The sequence below is a fragment of the Macrobrachium nipponense genome, chromosome 26 (assembly GCF_015104395.2).
Source record: "Macrobrachium nipponense isolate FS-2020 chromosome 26, ASM1510439v2, whole genome shotgun sequence".
In the NCBI taxonomy this organism is placed as follows: domain Eukaryota; kingdom Metazoa; phylum Arthropoda; class Malacostraca; order Decapoda; family Palaemonidae; genus Macrobrachium; species Macrobrachium nipponense.
Genome location: NC_087215.1, coordinates 7,860,871 through 7,882,243, shown reverse-complemented (window position 1 = coordinate 7,882,243; position 21,373 = coordinate 7,860,871).

The following is a 21,373-nucleotide window of genomic DNA, read 5'->3' as shown; positions in this document are numbered from 1 at the left end:
AGAGATGGCGCTGGTTGTAAATACGTAAGTGTCGGTGAAGTTTCGAAGTTGACTGTATTGTATCGTCTCTTCTTCCGCCTAGTTTAGTTTTTATTTATTTATCTTTTTCTTTTGTCTGTCAAAAAAGGGCAAAAAAGGTATAGCAATGCCCGTCCCTTTGGCATCTGTGCAAACAAAACCTACTGATTTTTCCTCTTTAATGATGAGGCTCATTTGACCAAAATAAAGAAAACTTGAATTATGGACAAATCTTGAATATTCTAGAATAAAATTGACAATAGCAGTTCTGAAACATCCTGGATTCCAGAGAATTCAAGCGACAATTCATGTGATTAAATCCCCACCCTGATCTCTCACATCAAGAAAAGGTAACAAGGGATATAATGAAACTAGTACGCAAAAGGAAAACGTTATATTCCCCGTAAGTATCAGTCTCAAATAACAGCTAATTACAGTTACCGTTATAATGTTATGCAATGAAGACCTTTATAATCAATTTGTTTATAAATGCCAAACCAATGTATCGGTTGTTCAACTCTCTCTCTCTCTCTCTCTTCAAAGCTTGGATCCAAAGCTAAATATCTTTATTAATACCAATATAATATCCATATCAAAGAATTTGTGTTTGCGAAAAGTTTTTTATAAGGTTTGTTTGAAAATAAATGAAAACATCAGAGATGTTAAAGCTTTTGCATCATCGTCATCATAGAATGACAGACGGAAAGCGCATTACGGTGGCTTTAAGAAAAACAAACAATTGCAGTCTTATATAAAAAAACAAAGTATTTTTTCATTTCATTTTGCAATTTTATATAAAAACTAAATTCTTTTTCATTTTCAATATGGCTGCGGAGAATTTAACTGGCATTGCTATGACTTATGCAACTGCCTAATTTACATTTTATAAGTGGCTGTAATTTGCAAGTAGGAAAGTGGAGGAGGATATATTCACGCGCATGACATAATGCCCACTCCATCATTACGCACGAAAGAAAGTTAGTTCGAATTTTGAAGAAAAAAAACAATCGCTTGTAAGAGTCAAGATTTTGACAAATACAAAATATAGAGCGAAATAGATTCTCCAAAGCATCAATCCAATGCATTCGGAAATTGGAATTTTTTCTTTGCAGAACGCTTTTTCATTTACGAAGGAATTCCATACATACATACTTTTACTTTTAAGATTTTACGCTGCCTTTGCACATAAGTACTTATTATTAGCAAAACGTATATCCTAATTTATATAATTAAGAAGGAAGTGGGAGGTCGCCAGCCGGCATATAGACACTGAATACCGGCAATAATGTATTTACTTCTATTTACAATTAAGAAGGCACAACGGATACATAAATTTTCTGGTTAACCGTGGCTAACCGCTGGAGCTTGAAGCTGCAAGGGGCTTGTTATGGAGTGGAATGTGTACGATATCCGGTGTTCGTAACCAGATTACGTGGAAGCTCAGCAAATGTACTCTCGTCCCTGAAAGGGAAATTTACGACAATTAAAGACTAGTTAATATGAACAGATACGCTAATCCACTTAGCAATTTCTTACACTGCACTATTTGACTTATACAGATTATTTCTACTAATGGACGTAGCAATAAGTCTTATAGGCAATTACACATTTGGCTATGACTGACTAGTTATAAAACGGTTAGCACTTAGACATTATGGAGAGAGAGACTGCGCTCAGGTGAGGGGAGACGGTCTTGGGCAAGGCCGCACGAGGGCACGCCGGAGGGCAGGAGAGGAGAGGAAACAAAAAGGATCGGTGGATAGGATTTCTTTCTGTACGGATAGGATGGGAAGGATGGGATGTTATCATGGGGAATGGAGGAAGATAGGTTAGGGTACGAGGTTCTCATACAACAGACACCTACCTTTTAAGGGAGAGACAGTTGCCGCTCGGAAGGGCGGACAGAGGCCAGCAACCGTCCACATCCTAAGGCTATCAAACGGTGAAGACCGCCACCCACCCGCCTCGGTTTCCTGCCGCGCGTCCTGCGAAGGTGGGGGTTCACCCCCCCTGGAGGTTTTCTATGGTCAGGAACCTTTTGTCTCTTTTGTTTTAGGCTATACTTGCAGTATGATTCCCCATTTGGGGGGTGCCAGCTTGGCGCTGCCGTCTTGCGGTGGCATCTGAAAGTAAGAGACTCGGGGAGGAGACTGGTCTAGGATAGGTGGGTAGGTGGTGAGACTCCGGCTAGGGCAGCCTGCTGCATTCGTTCAAATTCCCGGGGCAGGACCTCTCGAATTGGATGCTAAAATGGCGGAGACCATCACGATTGACAGCCCCCATTTTAGCAGAGATTTTGTCCTTCAACGGGTCAAGAACTCTGCAAGCAAGGTCTGGAGCCATTCGACTCTGTGTCCCCACACCTAGCAAGCCTCACCACAAATGAACTAATTGCTAAGCTGCATCTAGGGTCAAAATCTCTTAAATAAATTGCCGAGGTTAACTTTAAGTGCCAATTAAAAAAACAAGTGGGCTACAAGGCAGTAACTTGACAACATGGCATGTATTACTAGTTTAACTCAACAGTGACCCAGCACAGCGACATGCATGAAACAATTTTCATTGAGTTCATATGGAACCTAAGCAAGGAACAAATAATGGCATGATGCTAACTAAAGCAAAACAAAGCAAAACAAAGCAAATGTCATAAATAAAAAAAAATATTAAAATAAGAGGACAAATAAAACAAATAAATAAATAAAGAAAAATGGGGCCAAGATGGCTCCTCAGTTTGTGAAGCTGGGGAAACCACCAAGGCCCATACATCCAAAAATGACAGAGGTAAATACATGAACAAACAAAATGGGGCCAAGATGTCTCCTCAGTTCGTGAAGCTGGGGAGGCCACCAAAGCTCAATACAACATTCATACAACCTACAGTCTAAGTTCTATATATACATGGCATTGTGCATCGGGCACTAATGCCGAGAGAGCACATCGGCCATCTTATTGTCCGTGCCCTTGATGTGCTCAACCTTCCAATTGTAGTCCTGGAGGTCCATACACCACCTCATGAGCCTCTTATTCTTGTTACGGAACTGAGTGAGGTAGATTAAAGGATTATGGTCCGTCAGGACAGTCAGTGGGAACTTATGGTCAGCATGGTAGGATTCAAAATGTTTAAGGGCTAAGACCATGCCAAGTAGCTCCTTCTCGATCGTACTATACCTCGTCTGAGCTGGGTTCAATTTCTTTGAGAAATAGGAGACAGGGTGACGCACCTGGTTTTCCTCCTGGAGGAGGACCGCACCCACCCCTACATCGCTGGCGTCTACTGCTATTGAGAAAGGCTGAGAGTAATCAGGTGTGCGGAGCACCGGGCGACTCATGAGACCCTCTTTCAGATGGTCGTAGGCCTCCCGACACTCCTCTGTACAGCGGAACTGGTTATCCCCCTTTGAATAGGTCAGTGATTGGGAGCAGCTAACTTGGGAGAAGTTTGGCACAAATCTCCTAAAGTACTGCACCATCACCCAGAACCGTTGGGCTTCCTTCTTAGTTTTTAGGATAGGGCATATTCTGTATAGCAAGAATGTGGCATCCTTGGCATTATTTTGCCCCCCTCCTACCTGGTGGCCCAGGTATTGTGATCTCAGACACTGACCTCCCAAAGTACACTTCTTAGGTTGATGACCAAATTGGCTTTTCTGGAGTGCACCCAGCACCCTCTTTAGGGTCTGGAGGTGTTCGTCCCACGTTTTGGAGGTAGATGACAATGTCGTCTAGTAGACCACACAATTAGGAATCCCTGCTAGCACCTTGTTCATGAGTTTTCTGGAAACAGCTAGGTGCGTTCCGTAGACCAAAAGGCATCACCCGACACTGGTAAAGCCCGTCACGTGTAATGAATGCAGTCAGGGGCCGTGACTCCTTGGCCAATGGTACCTGCCATAACCTTCTCTAGGTCTATCTTACTTAGGAATGGGAATTCGCCTAGGGCTCTCCAAACACAATCCTCGATGCGCGGGAGCGGGTAGCATTCCGGTTTGGTCACTGCATTCAACTTGCGAAAGTCAATGCAGATCGGTCTCCTCCCCCCTCCTTTGGCACCAGGACTACAGGGGATTGCCCAAGGGCTCTCACTCTCCTCAATGAGACCCAAGTCGAGTTGTAGTTTTAACCTGTGCCGCCACCCGTTCCGCCCGCTGGGGGTTTAAGCCGGTAATAATTTTTGCCGAATGGGGCTGGTTGCCCTCAAGCAATTCAATCTTGTGCTCCAAGAGCTGGGTGCTACCTAGCGTGTCCCGCACGACCTGTGGATGCTGAAGGAGTAATTCCCTGATGTCATTTCTCTTCGCCGTTATCTAGTGCAGGAGTGATCAGTTCAAAATTGGCTAGGATCTCCGAATTACTCTTGGGGTGAGGAAACCTGGGTGACTGTCCCCACCATTTCGCCCTCTGGTGGTAGGGCTTAAGGAGATTGATGTGGAGCCACTTAGCCCGCCTAGTGCCGCAATCCACTAGATGTTTAATGTGCCCATTCTTTTCCAGAATCTTGTATGGGCCCATGAACCTTGTGCTTAGAGGCCTCCGCTCTCCAGTGCGGAGAACCAGAAACTTGGTCTCCCACTTCAAAACTCTCCGGTCTTGAGTCTCCCGATCCACCCGACTCTTCATACTACTCTGCGCCACCGTCTCTGAAGCTTTGGCAACATCCCATGCAACCCGTAATTTAGCCTGTATGTCTGGCAGCTCTTCCAGCCAGGAGGCCTTGGTGGGGTTTTCCCAAGCCTCGTAGAGTATATCTAGGGGGCCACGTGTGGAGTGAGCATATAGCAGCTCAAAAGGGACTGTACCCGGTGGTTTCTGAACGTGCCTGGCGGAGGGCAAACAGAGAGCGCAGGGCAAATTTTCCTCCCAGTCAGGGGAGCCAGTCTCTCCCCAACTTGGTCAAGACTGCTTCAGTGTCTGGTGGGAGCGTTCCACAAGGCCCTGGCTCTCTGGATGGTAGGCTGTAGAGGTCCGGTGGCGAATGCCATGGCAGCCATCGCCTCCTAAACTCCTTTGCCATGAAGTGGGAGCCCTTGTCCGACTGAATGGTGGCAGGGAAACCAAACCTACAAAAGAACTGGGTCAGTCCTCTGACAGCGTGGCGGGCGTTGGCACGTTCGGGTTGGACGGCTTCCAGGTATCGAGTGAACCGATCAATCATCGTCAGTAGGTAACAATTTCACGTTTACCTCCGTGGCATGGGACCCCACATAATCTACAAGACATCATGGAAGAGATGCCCGCTGAAGGGATGGGCTGGAGAGGCGCCCTTGGCACTACCTGGTTTGGGTTCCCAGCGACCTGGCAGGGCAAACAGGAGGCTACATAAGCCTTAACACTCTTGGGCAGGCCTGGCCAGAAGAATTGACGCTGGACTTGCTGGGTAGTGCGCTTCACACCAAAGTGTCCTCCCAGTCCCTCAATGGGCCATGTTCGGCAACACAGCTAATCTAAGGTTACGGGGAACAACTACTTGCCGGTGTAGCACTTCAGCGGTTGCGTGGGCACCTCGGGTGACTCTGAGGAGCACCTCAATCCTTCAACAAGAAGTTCTCCTTAGAGAGGTTCACTATTCTGCTTCATCCAAATAGGCTGCCTCCCGATAGGGTTAAGGGTCTCATCCAACTGTTGGTAACGGATGAGCTCGGTCCTGCTCCTTAGGGTGGCTGGTGTGACGGGAGCCTCACTGGTGCCTCCTGGGTCCCCTGAGCTGGTGCGGTGGTGGAGAGCTATCCACGGAGGTGGTAAGCAGCACAGTAGGGTCTTGTGTACGAGGCTCGGACTCATGGCTGGGAGACGAGGGCTCTTGATCCTCCTCCTTTAGCCAGGTTAATTCTCCCAGGTCTATGCCAGCAAGCCACTTGTCACCTTCTACAGGTGCTATATCCAAAGGTTCGGGGTCAGGCTCAGGCTCAGCTGCTGTCATGCACCTTAAGGGCACACGCTGCACTCCCTCCAGGAGGTCCCTACCCAGGAGCAGGTCGTAGCCCTCACGGCCTAAGTCAATCGTGACTCCAAGCCTGCACTCTTGGCTGAGCTGGGGCGTCGTCACTCTCAACACGACCGTGGGGAGTCCCTGGTGACTCTCTCAATCCACCGGACAGTCATACGCTCATCCTGCCGGACTTGGGCGCCAGCGGGTACCTGGTGCCACAAGATTAGGGAAACATCTGAACCTGGATCCTCGAATGCTCGGACCAACTGTGGAGGGGTACCTCCTTCAAGTGGGGCTACGGTGATCTCCCCTTCTGCGAGGCCGCCCCCCAGCGATGCGCCCTGGAGTAGCGATGGAGAGGCAACTGGGTTTTGAGCTGAGGTTCGGCTAGGGCACTGCGAGTAGTTTCTTAGTGTGGCCGTAGACCTTGCAAACCTCACAGTATGCTTTGGCAAAACTCCTTTTTGGCCCTTTACCCTTTGGGTTTGGACTGAGGGCTCGTATCCGAAGGCAGCCGCTGGTGTTGACTGATTTGTCGGGCAGTCTGCGTCACCTTCTACAGGTGCTATATCCAAAGGTTCGGGGTCAGGCTCAGGCTCAGGCTCAGCTGCTGTCATGCACCTTAAGGGCACACGCTGCACTCCCTCCAGGAGGTTCCTACCCAGGAGCAGGTCATAGCCCTCACGGCCTAAGTCCAATCGTGACTCCAAGCCTGCACTCTTGGCTAGCTGGGGCGTCGTCACTCTCAACACGACCGTGGGGAGGTCCCTGGTGACTCTCCTCAATCCACCGGACAGTCATACGCTCATCCTGCCGGACTTGGGCGCCAGCGGGTACCTGGTGCCACAAGATTAGGGAAACATCTGAACCTGGATCCTCGAATGCTCGGACCAACTGTGGAGGGGTGCCTCCTTGAAGTGGGGCTACGGTGATCTCCCCTTCTGCACGGCCGCCCCCGCGATGCGCCCTGAGTAGCGATGGAGAGGACAACTGGGTTTTGAGCTGAGGTTCGGCTAGGGCATGCGAGTAGTTCTTAGTGTGGCGTAGACCTGCAAACCTCACAGTATGCTTTGGCAAAACTCCTTTTTGGCCCTTTACCCTTGGGTTGGACTGAGGGCTCGTATCCGAAGGGGCAGCCGCTGGTGTTGACTGATTTGTCGGGCAGTCTGCGTCAGTTGTGGTTGGATTTGCCACCGAGGTTGCACTTGGCGGAAGAAGATGGTTTTTGCTTGGGCTTAGACTTGCCAGCCAGAGCAGTGGCAGGGGGATGGCGCAGTGCGCTGGGACCCTGAGTTATGCCGGACGAGTTCGTATTCATCGGCATACTCGCAACAAGCCCTAAAGGTTTGTTGGCTTCTTCTCGGTAATATAGAGAGAGAGCTCTGGTGGGGCATGCCTATGGAAATCCTCAATCTTGACAAGCTCGTGAGGTCCTCGATGGTAGTGCACTTCGCAGCCCCAAGCCAGAGGGTATAGAGCCTATCCTTCTGAAAAGCCCAGTCAGCCCAAGGTTGCGTGGAGGGCTTAACTTGCCCACGCACTGACGGCGCCAATGTTCAGAGCTCAGCTTGTAAGCCTCTATCACGGCCTTCCGGACAGCCCCGAAACTCTCCTTGTCGATCAACGGGTAAGGCAGAATGAGCAGCCTTCCCTTTTCCCTGCATATGCTTGGCCAGAAGTAGGGCCTTCATCTCCCCTGCCACAGCACATGTCTGGAACACTGACTCCACTTCGTGTAGCCACCTTACGGGATCCTTATCGTCCCACTGAGGAATGAGAGTATGGACAGGCAAGGATGGAGAGCCGGACCCCGGTAGCGGAGTACCATTAGGTGGAGCTTGTGAGGATTGGAGCTGGGCTAATTCAATGGCTTTGTCTGCATCTTTAATTCATGCTCCTGCTTCCTTAATTCATGCTCCTGCCGTTCCTTCTCTCTCTCTCTCGCTTTGCCTTCGATCCCTGGCTTCGGCCTGGGTTTCTCGGACAAATTCTTGCAATTCTGTTCCATCATATCCGAGCCTCTTTTCCCAACCAATTCCATTATAGCCTGGATCTCAGTGGTGGGCATTTTGCTAATTTCCTTGAAATGACTACTGGATCACCCTCAACAATAATTTGTAAGGGGGGTGTTGGCCATGCAAGCAATTGCACGGAAGGGAAAGACTCTGGGGCAGCAAATCTGGCCAAAGCAGGAAGTACAGGAAGGATACAGATAAAGCGTGCAAAAGTGGCACCACGACCAATAATGGTACCTGGAAAAAGACTACACTGTCGAGGTGCGCAAATGACAGGAATCACAGCAAGAGGTGTACCTGTAAGCTATATGGCACTAAGCCGTAAACAGGGTTCACAAAGATGGGTGATGCCTGAAGTTAGCTCATGGAAAAATGGGCCTAGTGCAGGAATCAAAAGCGAATGGCGGATGATCCCCGAGGCTAGCTAGAATAATAGACCCTACGGCAGGAATCAAAGCGATGGATGATCCCCTAGGCTAGCTAGAATAATAGACCTAACGGCAGGAATCAAAGCGCTGGATGATCCCCTAGGTGCTAGTAATAATAGACCTACTGGCAGGAATCAAAGCGGATGGATGATCCCCTAGGCTAGCTATTAAAATTAGGGTTTGTAGTTGTGGCTGTCTGTTTAAAGGAGCAATAAAACTCCAAAGGTAAACAAACGTCTAAAATAACACAACTTTAAATTGCACCCCCGGGGGGGGGCCCCCGGGGGGGGGGGGGGGGTTAAGCGTAAGTTAAGATTGCGTAGGAACTGCTATTTTGGTTTAGCTGGCAATCAATGAAACGCTAATTAATTTTGCTTCACTAGAGATGATTATCCCAATAACTAATCCCTTCACTTAAAAAAAATAAATGAATTATGTCTCCCAATAGTTTAGAAAGATCCACACATTATAATGATATGAAACTTAACCTGAACGATCTAGCACCACCGCACAGGAATTATTCCTTTCCCAACCATTTACACATGTCTATCACACTTAAGCGAGAAAGAGAAAAAAAAACAAAAAAAAAAATTACAAAGTAACAAGCATATACCGTTATTTACCTTCTCCTCACACTAAAAAAAGTTTGCCCTATTAACATAAACACGTAAAGTCGGAGCTCGAAAGAGAAAAACAAACAAACAAACAAAACACCCGTGTCTCCGCTCGGGGTTACGTTTACGTGTGTGTGGGGGCAGTGGGGCTAGACTTTCCCAGGTTTACCCTCTGTTTACAACTGTGCAAAACTAAGTCCCGTAAAAGAAAAAAAAAATCTTAAATCATAATTACTTTGAAATCCCACAATATATTTACATTCAATACAATAAGAACAACCTAACACGACGATTTCCGCTTACTATTTATGAACGATATTGTAATCGTTATGGAAAGTCGTTTAAACACGTGCAGGTTGGCTGCCCTGCGAGCTAGCAGCGTGCGTGCACACACACATACACTTTCCGCGGGATTTTAAACGACGCTATTTCACAACCAACGCACTCACTTTACACTTTAGGATGTAAAATGAACGTTAAACACAGTGATCGTTTTTGCGTTATGATTACGAACGTTAGCGGGTGGGTAATATTCCTATCTGCCCTGTTTATTATTATGCAAATTCCTTGTTAACACTTACGAGAGATTTTAACGAAATATTAGTGTTTTCTTGGCTGTTTTGCTTCCACGATTCCAACTCCAGTTATAATATAATTTACTCAAAAATGAAGTTAAGGTTCGTCTCAGTCACCAAAGATAGAAAGGGGAATATTTACTTTAAAACAAAGATATTAACCAACTATCTTAGCGAATCTTGGCTTCGGTCGACAGTTTTAAGATTTTACGCTGCCTTTGCACATAAGTACTTATTATTAGCAAACGTATATCCTAATTTATATAATTAAGGGAAGTGGGAGGTCGCCAGCCGGCATATAGACACTGAATACCGGCAATAATGTATTTACTTCTATTTACAATTAAGAAGGCACAACGGATACATAAATTTTCTTTTTTCTGGTTAACCGTGGCTAACCGCTGGAGCTTGAAGCTGCAAGGGGCTTGTTATGGAGTGGAATGTGTACGATATCCGGTTCGTAACCAGATTACGTGGAAGCTCAGCAATGTACTCTCGTCCCTGAAAGGGAAATTTACGACACATTAAGACTAGTTAATAGCCACAGATACGCTAATCCAACTTAGCAATTTTCTTACACTGAACTATTTGACTTATACAGATTATTTCTACTAATGGACGTAGCAATAAGTCTTATAGGAATTACACATTTGGCTATGACTGCTAGTTATAAACGGGTTAGCACTTAGACATTTGGAGAGAGAGACTGCGCTCAGGGTGATGGGGAGACGGTCTTGGGCAAGGCCCGCCACGAGGGCACGCCGGAGGGCAGGAGAGGGAGAGGAAACAAAGGATCGGTGGATATGATTTCTTTCTGTACGGATAGGAGGGGAAGGATGGGATGTTATCATGGGGAAGGAGGAAGGATATTGTTAGGGTACGAGGTTCTCATACAACAGACACCTACCTTTTAAGGGAGAGACAGTTGGGCCGCCTCGGAAGGGCGGACAGAGGCCAGCACGTCCACCTCCTAAGGCTATCAAACGGTGAAGACCCGCCACACGCTCGGTTTCCTCCGCCGCGTCCCTGCGAAGGTGGGGGTTCACCCCCCCCTGGAGGGTTTTCTACTGGGTAGGAACCTTTTGTCTCTTTTGTTTTAGGCCTATACTTGCAGTATGATTCCCCATTTGGGGGGGTGCCAGCTTGGCGCTGCCGTCTTGCGGTGGCATCTGAAAAGTAAGAGACCTCGGGGAGGAGACTGGTCTAGGATAGGTGGGTAGGTGGTGAGACTCCGGCTAGGGGCAGCCCTGCTGCATTCGTTCAAATTCCGGGGCAGGGGGACCTCTCGAATTGGATGCTAAATGGCGGAGACCATCACGATTTAGCAATACAAACATACATACATACATATACATACATACATACATACATACATACATATATATATATATATATATATATATATATATATATATATATATATATATATATAATATATATATATATATATAATCTCCAAGTGTATCTCGTCCTCCCCGAGGTGACAGTAAGGAATCTTTGCTGTTAAGACAGCGATTAGATTGAACAGTGATATTATTCTTTAACTGGACCTAGGTTAAATGCTTACGAAGCAACCTGTGAACTATGATTAAGCAATATTTAAAAAAAAAAAAAACATCATTGCATCGTGAGTTTCAACTATATACAAAAGTTTCAAAATTCTAATTCTTGACAAGATGACAGATGTAAAAACTAAACTTAAAATGGAGTAGCGAAAAGTCAAGCTCCAGGTGGCTAAGGAGGTCATATTTATAAGCTGGAATGTGCAGTTTTTCATCGAAGTTTTGAAAACTGAAAGTATTATTCGGAAAATGTACAGTATTCGTATTTGTTATTTTTCTCTCCGTTGTGAATTCAACAAAGGAAGAAAAAAAAACTTGGTCAACTTATGAATAGAATAAATAAAATACCGGTAATTCATCAAATGAATGATGAAATAGCAACAAGAGAAACGAAAAGGAAGCAAAATAAAAATTAATAATAAATAAACGCCTAACAAAGTCTCTCTTCTGAGGTAAACGTATCAGCATCAATTCAAAACTCAGAAGTTCTTTAGCTAGCTTCTTTGGCCATTTTGAGACTTGGGCATTTTGCGAGAGCAAACGGTTTCAAAATAAATCCTTCAGGAGGAAACTGTGACACTTCCGGGGGGATGGGTAGATGGGTAGGGGGTTGGTATAAGGGGTGGCTGAGGAGAGGAAGGGCGTGAGGGAAGAAAAGTAAGTAAAAAACAGGAGAAAGTAGCAAAGTTAAACTTTATGAAACACACACACACACACACACACACACACACCCACATATATATATATATATATATATATATATATATATATATATATATATATATATATATATATATATATATAGAGAGAGAGAGAGAGAGAGAGAGAGGGGATGGTTTCCGTCTCAAAAAGAACGACATACTAAGGCAAAGATCAAGTAGAAGTAAGTTCAATGAATAAGGACCAATGGGGATAGGTTGCAATTTCCTGAAATCAACAAGCAAAATTGTCAATAATGCACTGGGGAAAAATACCAGGGAGACTTGCAAGACTTTATAAGGTCTAATAAACAGCTACCAAAGGAAAATCTAATTATAACTTGAAAGGTTCGGTTGATTCAGGTTCCATAATTTTACATCGTCTCCCATTCTGAAAGAACTAAATTATTATCAGTTTGTTTAATAATAAACAAAACAAACAGAATATGGCACTGTAGCCTTTATATGGAGCTTTGAATAAGCCAAGCCCCATTAAAACTATCTAATCAACAGAATAGAGTGATTTTTTCGACAATACTAAAAACTCCGATTATGGAAACTGTTCTATAAGTAAACAGAAATTCGTTTAGAAATAAAAAAAAAAAAAAATCAACGATAAATATCTATAATTTACTTTCCCTCCTGCATCCCATCATACGTCAAACTAAGGTTGCCTCTGTTGATAATAGAAATAAATATATATTATTCAGCTTAAATTATGTGATAAACTTATAAGAAATTCTTGTATTACTTACAGAAACTCTTTTATCATCCCTCGACAGCAGAAAAGAAAACCCCATCCATCACAGATTAAAGATCAAATTAATGGCGAGGAAAAGAACTAAAAAAAACAATAAATAAAAAAGTCAAATCCTCATGGTGGAGTTCACAACTCGCGAAAATAAAAGAGACGGAAATCACAGACTCCCATCACAAATACTAAAGTTACGCGTCGTCGCAAACACGCAGATTAGACAAGCAATAAAAAAGTTATATATCAATTCTTTTTTCGTGGGCAACACAACGGAGAAGAAATATTAAGGGTTCCATAACAGCGCTGTAGATACCCACGGAGAATGTCTGGGTGGATATTGCAGATTGCGGTTCTCGTATTTGGCGTTATACATGAAAGTAACTTGTCACGCTTATGGTCACTGGTATTATTGGAATAAATGTAGGTAGATATCCGTACATACATACACAGACACAGCATGCCACGCACACACGCACACACGAAAATATTGTTCGAGGGACACATCGAGTATGTTTTCGCTTTTATTCAAAAAACATATTTTCATGAATAGACATAAATACTCTTGCAGTTAAAAAATGGAATTAACAGAGAGAGAGAGAGGGAGAGAGAGAGAGACGAGAGCGTAAACGAGGTGGAAAGACCCAGATAAGACCCTGCGTACATTAATTAAAAACTTTTCTTTTAACTTCGTTTTACCTTATCGAGTTAAAAAGGCGTTTGGGACTTTTTTTCTTTCTTTCTCTCTCTATTTGTTTATTTTTTTTGTCGCGTCTTCATTGGATGGAGCCCCAAACCGAGGCGAAGAGACTCGATTCCCGGAGATGTGTAAATACGAGATAAACTGTGGGGGAATGTCAACTAAAAATGGAATACAAATTGGTCTTGGTTTTCATAAACCATTTTTCTATTGAAGTTTGATTTATTTTTTGTCTTTATTCATATCACCTGCGAATTGAAATAAATGAAATATGAAACTTTTTCTTTTTTTGTTTCTTAGCATTTTCTTAAATGAAGGAGCCTTGAAAATGATCAAAAAAAAGCAACTGATTTCTCTTAAATTTCTCGAAAAGCAAATTAATTTACGATTTTAATTTCATCAATTCGAGCGGTTCAAAGAATTTTTATTTCACAAAAATTAGTTACCAAAAAACTGCTACGAAGAAAATAGAGATTTAGTCCCTCGGTTAGAATAATAAAAAAATAATAAATAATTAGCCATCAACAATTACGGTTTCAAGATATCAGGGCGTTTAGAACATGAACTTGCATCAATTTTATTAACAGATTACGTGCAAGGCGAAATATAGTAAACTTATAGAATATAAAACATATGTGACATAAATCTTACTGTAAATTAAGACTATTAAGAAACACCAGAACTAAATAGCAACATATTAATATCAGTGTAATGGAGACTAAAAATACTTCAATCCACACAAAAGATGAAAAGCACCACTTTCCTGCAAGACTAGAATTCGTATCTCAAAGATTTTAAATCTCTAAGCGAGAGAATGTTCATCAGTTTAAAAAAGACTAAAGTTCGAGCTTTCAACATCTCCATTAGACGTTTCGTCTCTAAGAAAGAATAAGATCCCGACTCCCTAAGTTCCTCTGATTCATCACTCAAGCTTCAGCACCGAAAGAAAGCTCTCAACTGCCCATAAATGTTCATTTAACCAAGGGCTCCTTTACCTTCCGCGCCCCAGAAACCTCTGCCACGATACCATTTTGCCCCGTCATGTACATAACGTCGCAAGAAATAAGCCCGAAGAGATTAACGGGAACCATTATTGGGCTTTGAGTCGCCAGGCTACTGACCCTATTTTTTCGCCTTCATGAGGGGACCGTTACGGCGCCCTTCATCTCCAATGAAGGGTCACTGTAAAGTTCCTGGCATTGCTGGTGAGCACGTAAACCCACAAGCCCGACGAGGAACTTTGACTTTGCTCAAGAGGAAGAAGCAAAAACTAGAGAAGAAAATGTCAAGGCAAGGAATAAACTATCTAGCGATGTGAAAGAACCTCATATGGCAAACTTCAGATGAGTTCCTTCACGAGTGGGTAGTTAAGTTGAAGTAATTTCCAACCAGACCACTGAGCTTATGAACAGCTCTCCTAGGGCTGGCCCGAAGGATTAGATATTTTCACGTGGCTAGGAACCGACTGGTCACCTAGCAAACGGGACCTACAGCTTATTGTAGGATCCAAACCCACATTACATCGAGAAATGAATTTCATCACCAAAAATAAATTCCTCTGGTTCCGCGTTGGCCGACCCGAGATCGAACTTGGGACCAACAGATTGGTAGCCGAGGACGAAAACCAATCGTCCAACGAGGAACTTACGACGCTGTAGTACTGAAATGAATGAGGGTGATGTGGGATGCAAACAGCACGAACTCAATCCTAACTGAATGAATTGTGATGGGTAAAACACCTCCTAAGGTTCAGAAATCACCTGCCAATCAAAAGACTTATATACACAGGATGGCAATTAACATCATATGTATTAGGCCCAGATAGGTAAGGAAGAATAATGACAATTCTAATTAAGGAATTCATACGAAAACCACCCCCGAAAGTGATTGAAATTACTACATAACAAAAGGGCATAGGAAATCCAAATGGAAAAATAATGCAAGAGAAGAGATCTTATTTTGAGGTATATTAAGCACTCTAAAGTAATAAGAGAAAAAAATACCACATCGTCCTCATTTTAAAAAATCCAGACTCCTCCTCCTCCACTCCTCCTCTCCTCCTCCTCCTCCTCAGAGCTTCGTCGGCCATTTTAGGGTCCTCGCAATTTCGGAGATTTTCGGAAAGAGCTTCGAAGACCAGGAATGAAATAGGAGGAAGGAAGACCGGGAAGGAGTGGAAAAGGCAGGTGAGGCTGGAAGAAGCAAAGGATGGAAAATGAGAAGTGAACTGAGAGAGAGAAAGAGAGAGAGAGGCAGTAATATGATTTGCAAAGGAAGGTAGGTATGGCAACAGGAGGGAGTAGGGGTGTGAATTGGTTTTTAACCGCCCGAAAAAAACAGTGCAGTCATATTTTTTCTCATTCCTTGATCCTTTTCCAACGCTGCAATGTGGAGGAGAGGTTCTCAGTGCGTAAGCTTAATGAGGGAAATATGGAATGCTTATAGTAAACGATTTACGAATGCAATAATTACTCTGCGTCAATACCCATAGGTGTAAGCATACCAAGAATATGAAATGAGGTACAATAAAATAATATTTAAAAGAAAAAGCAGCAGTTCTACAATTTAAGAATACAAAAATAATGTCAATAGGCATTATTATGCTAAGAAAGTTTCTTAAAAATACATTCACCTCACTGAAAAAATGGGATATCCTGAAGACTGTTTGTACTTATAAGGAATACAGTACATTCTGTCTACAATGGGTAGACCAGATATCTATATAAAAAACACTCAAAATAGTAGATTTAATAATCTCAAACCCAAATGCTAATCCTGAAGAGAAAAATAAAAAACAAGCAAATTACTAAAGTAGACTCCCATCAAACCGTGGGATCTAATGTCTAGGCCATTCCCTTACGACGCTCCTGATTGGCTATTCATAAGCCAATCACAGGGCTGGAAACTCTCAAGTCTCTCTCATGAGGGATACGTCTTTCAAAAGTATCCCTCAGGAGAGGTGGAACAAACATCCTGCCTCTGTGAACTCTTGAGAGAGACTGAATTTCCAGCCCCGTGATTGGCTTATCAACAGCCAATCAGGTGCGTCGTAAGGAACTGGCCTAGACATTAGATGCACGGTTGATGTGAATCTACTATAGCGATTAACTTAAGTCTACTACCAGCAGCGATAACAACGAAGAATCTACGAAAAGAGAGCAGTAATAACGGAGGTCGAAATCTCCGAAGTCTTGAAGTGAAGGCATAAATAGCTGGCTTAAAGCAGCATGCCCCCCAATCATAAGGGCAGAAATATCATCGTCTTGAAACGGAGGAAATTTACGGCCGTCATTTTTCTTATTTCATTCGATGAAGAAAAAAAGTAGAGCTCCTGATGGTCAGTTAATTTCAAAAGTATCCTGAGGGATACTTTTGAAAGACGTATCCCTCATGAGAGAGACTTGAGAGTTTCCAGCCCATAAAGGGAGAAACGCTACTTTCATAGCAACAACAATAAAAAAATTTCTTTGAAAACAAAATAATGTACAGGGACGAAAGGAATTGGCATATTGTAACAGTTACCACTGTATATCTTGACTTTTAGCTTGATGAACAAACACAGATAAGACCAGGTGTCAAACGTATATGGGGCAGAAACATGGCTCAAGAAGAAAAGAGGAAGTACAGCTTGAGAGAACAGAGATGAGAATGCTGAGTGGATTATGGGAATATTGCTTGAGAGACGAGGAAATGATGAAATAAGACGAAGGGAAGGTTCAGTCAAGATTACAGAAGTGAGGGATGACGAGCCATTGATAGCATCATCTTCAACATCATAAATTATTCTGAAGATGATCATTTTTGCTGCCCTTAAGTGAACAGAGTAAAAGTCATCTGTTAGTTTAGCTTTGTAATTTTATATTATGCTTAATTTCCATAGCAAGAATTTTTTTATAATCATGATTTTAAGAATCATTGAAGAGCAAGACGAGTAGGCCATCAATGACCTGATACACCGAATACACAAAATATAACAATATTATTACTTCTGCTACAACTACCATTGTGGCCTTGATCACTATCATCCCAAGTTTTATTTTATATTATTATTATTATTATTTATTATTATTATTATTATTATTATTATTATATTAGGTTTCTTACAGTTACAAAGACTAAACGTCGATGAGCTGTGAATAAAAGCTCAGAGTAATCAGTTAAAATTAACCCTCTACCGATAAATCACTGCAATTAGGTCACCTCAAGAAAATCAATTAAAAATGAAGATGTATTGTTATTATAGACAATAACAAATATTAAAAATCAAAACGCCCTTTCTCCCTCTTCAAAGGGCGCATTTCTATAAAAAAAAAAAAAACTGAAGTAGGAAATAAATGATTTCGGAGAGAATCAACTTGGGGACAATGGCAAGGGGTAAAATGAGTAGAGAGAGAGAGAGAGAGAGAGAGAGAGAGAGAGAGAGAGAGAGAGAATTTAATGACTGGTGTTACCCTGACAGCGTGAGGTCGATCTTGTCCGGGTAATCTAGTTTAGTTGTATAATTATGATATTTATTTCTGTCTCTTTCCCTCTCTCCACCCCAAGCTTAGCTGTGAGCAACCACAGTCGACTAACAAACCAGTAACTTAAATACCTCCTGGAGTCAACCGTAGCATACTGGATATTTTTATGAAGACAAACATACTTTCCCATCGCTCGTTGGGCCTTGAAGATCTAGAGAGAGAGAGAGAGAGAGAGAGAGAGAGAGAGAGAGAGAGAGGCGGGAGACAGATAGGACCTTAAGTAAATTTATTAGGAACTTTTAACATCGTTAACCTTATCAAGTTAAGAGGCGATATGGGAATTTTTTATTGGGACTTCTTTCTTCTTTCCTCATTTAGAATTTTTAATGAAACTTCTGAAATCTCGCGCATCTGTGACTAGATAGACGTAGGAAGCGTGAAGAAAGACAAGTCTTGGTCGGCAATAGTTTTCGTAACAAATGTATGATGTAATAAATAGATTTAGCAAAGTTATAAACACTGTATCCGTGTACTAAAATATTATGTTGTAGGAAGCCCACTAAAATACAAACTTTCAATTTTTGTCCAAATTTTAGTGGGCTTATCGTAATACATATCGTAATACATATTGCTTTATCTGTGTTAAAAGAGAGAGTTGATTAAAACATAGATACTTTGGAGAGAGAGAGAGAGAGAGAGAGAGAGAGAGAGAGAGAGAGAGAGAGAGAGAGAGAGAGAGAGAATACCACGGGTCCGCCATGATAAACTAACACTAATACTTAGCAGCAGAAAGATTAAGCCAGCCTTATGCTGGCACGGGCTCTTGCTTTTCAGCAGCCCGTTAAAATCTCAATACTTACAAATACTAGCAAGCAATCTATCCAAACGGGCGTCTCCCCCCCCCCCCCCCCCTCCCCTGCACAACAACAGTATTCGCGGTTTCTTGGCGCCTTTGAGAGGGAGGCGATCACAGCCAACATTGCTGAGCTGGATTTGAAAGAGCATCCATCTCTCAACCCAAGTGAGGTCATTCGCAGGTCAAGATCGGTACAAATATCACCACCGACCAGGTGGGGGAAAGAGGTGAAGGTATAAACGAAGTGAGTTCATACTGAAATATGGGTCCTAAGACCTTCGGTAATTTCATTTCAATTCAGACAATTTCAGTGATAACAGATTACTGGATAAAAGAAAAAAGTACATATGGGGAAAGAAGGGTCAGTTATGTAGAACTTAATACACAGAGTAATTCCATGTCGGTTCAGTAATGGGAGAGAAATGATATATAAGTGGAGAAGGCATACATTCTGAGACGAAAACATCATTATAATAAATAAGCACAAGAAAATATAAAGGAGAAAAAATTTTATCGTGTGTAACTTCATAAGAGAAATCTTGCCAATCCTTCAAGAAGGATTGGCTCGTCTGCATTCGTACATAGAAGATATTCTAACACATTCTGGCCCAATGTCACACCACCAGAATCGATTATGTGAACAGGTCAATTAAAATCCATATCGATTTTATTTATTCTGGGATGTATGTATGTATGTATGCGTGTATGTATGTATGTGCATGAGTATAATTCCCTGATGCTTTCTAATATCCTATCACAATAAATCTCATAGGAAACATTTGAACTATCTTCAGTTTGGTTGCTGTGCAACGGCTGACAAACATAGCATCCTTAGTCTCATCCAGGACGTGGGTCCTGCTCTTATCATACAGCTGCTGTATTTCGCTTCCTAGAAGTATAGGATCATATGAGGATAAAAATTACGATTTTTTGTTCTAATCTAATAAGCAACTGAACAGGATATCAATAGTATAATGAAAACTTCATTGCCATCATTTCCACCAGAGATACATGGAAAAGCTTTTCAGGAGTCATTGTAGGAAAACATAGAAAACAGAATAAAGAAATGTTAATAAACCAATATGATGAAAAGAACGTTTTTATCTTTCTCATAGGCTGGAATATTTGGAAATACTGTAAGATTTAACGGTCGGAACACAGAACATAGAAAAACTTTCTATGGCAGATAATAAAACGCGAACGTGTTTGAAAGCCTTCAAAAAGGATCAATATTTTTCTACCATAGCACGAATCATAATAACAGGAAATGGCAACAGGAATGGAAGATACGAATTTCCGAAAAAAAATATATGTATTATTATTGGAATACAGAGAAAACTGTAAGTCATATTTCCATTGACCTAATTTCTAATGTGGCGTCCCCCCCCCCCCCTCTCTCTTCTTCTTCTTTTTTCTTCTTTCTTCTTCTCCAGACTTTTTACCACATGCTTTATGATATAAGGGACGAAATATAACCAACTTACATACGCACAAACACACACACACACTTCTACCAACGATGTCCTAAACCGGAAAAATCTTTGATATTTGAAGAAACAACAAGACATTCATCTTTATCCTTCATTGCCGCCCACACTTTACAATCCGTCTCTCTTGTCATGAAGGAAATGAATAAAAAAAATGGATAAGAATCTGAAAGTCTGCAAAAGAGAAACACATTTTCTAGGTCTATTTGACAAACGATGAAACCAATATTTCAAGAGAGTTTAGCACTTCAACACCTGTATTCCATCCTCATTCACCTTGTTAAGAGTATACTATATACAGGAATCCCTGGCTCAGATTTACATGAGTGTGCAGGCCTAAATCTTCGTCTGTCTATGGCTCTACACCTACTGACCTGTAATTTACAGGTCAGGGATCGATAGCTGCCAATAGAATATATGAGTGGATGACATCCTGTGACGTCAGAACAGGAACAGGATCTATAGTGACAGACCAGTCTGATTTCAGTAAAATATCAAAAAGCGTATATCTCAAACAACGTCAAGTTTTCAATGTCACACTTAAAACAAAAGTTGTGCAGATTTTTTCAACCAACTCTTCAGACATGCATCTAAGAACGAGCATCATCTGAAAAACACTAAAAGACCATGAACTTTTTTTTTCTGTTCCAGCTTCATATAAAATAGAGATTGGGGAAGGGGAAGTCAAATCCCATTTGCATTGGTATCCAACGCGCGACGACAGAAAAGTTGTTTGATGCTGAATTCAGTCTTTCAGTCTTTCTGAAAAACATCATCTGCATAATGTTTCCGATTTGGTGTGTTATGATCTCGGCGCCTTCATGATATTACCACCCGACAATCGAGTGGAGGAGAGGAACGCTTTCCAAGTCGTCTGGGAAGAGAAAACTGATATTTTGGAGGATTATGGATTCGAATAGCACAACACTCAGACGTGAATTCCCTGTTCATTATCGAGTGAGAGATAATACCTTAAGTCAAGAGGCTTAACCAAAAAACTTTATAGCATATATTATTTAACGAACGATCATGTTTGTAATCGCATTCGAGAAATGCTTCCTCAAATAGCCATTATACATCTATCTATCTATCTATCTATCTATATATATATATATATATCATATATATATATATATATATTATATATATATATATATATATATATATATATATATATATATATATATATATCCAATGTAGCACGAAGGAACCCGTACTTGAGAATATCACAAAATTCACGTAAGAAGGCGAGTGAAAAGCGGGATCTTGAACAAGTATTT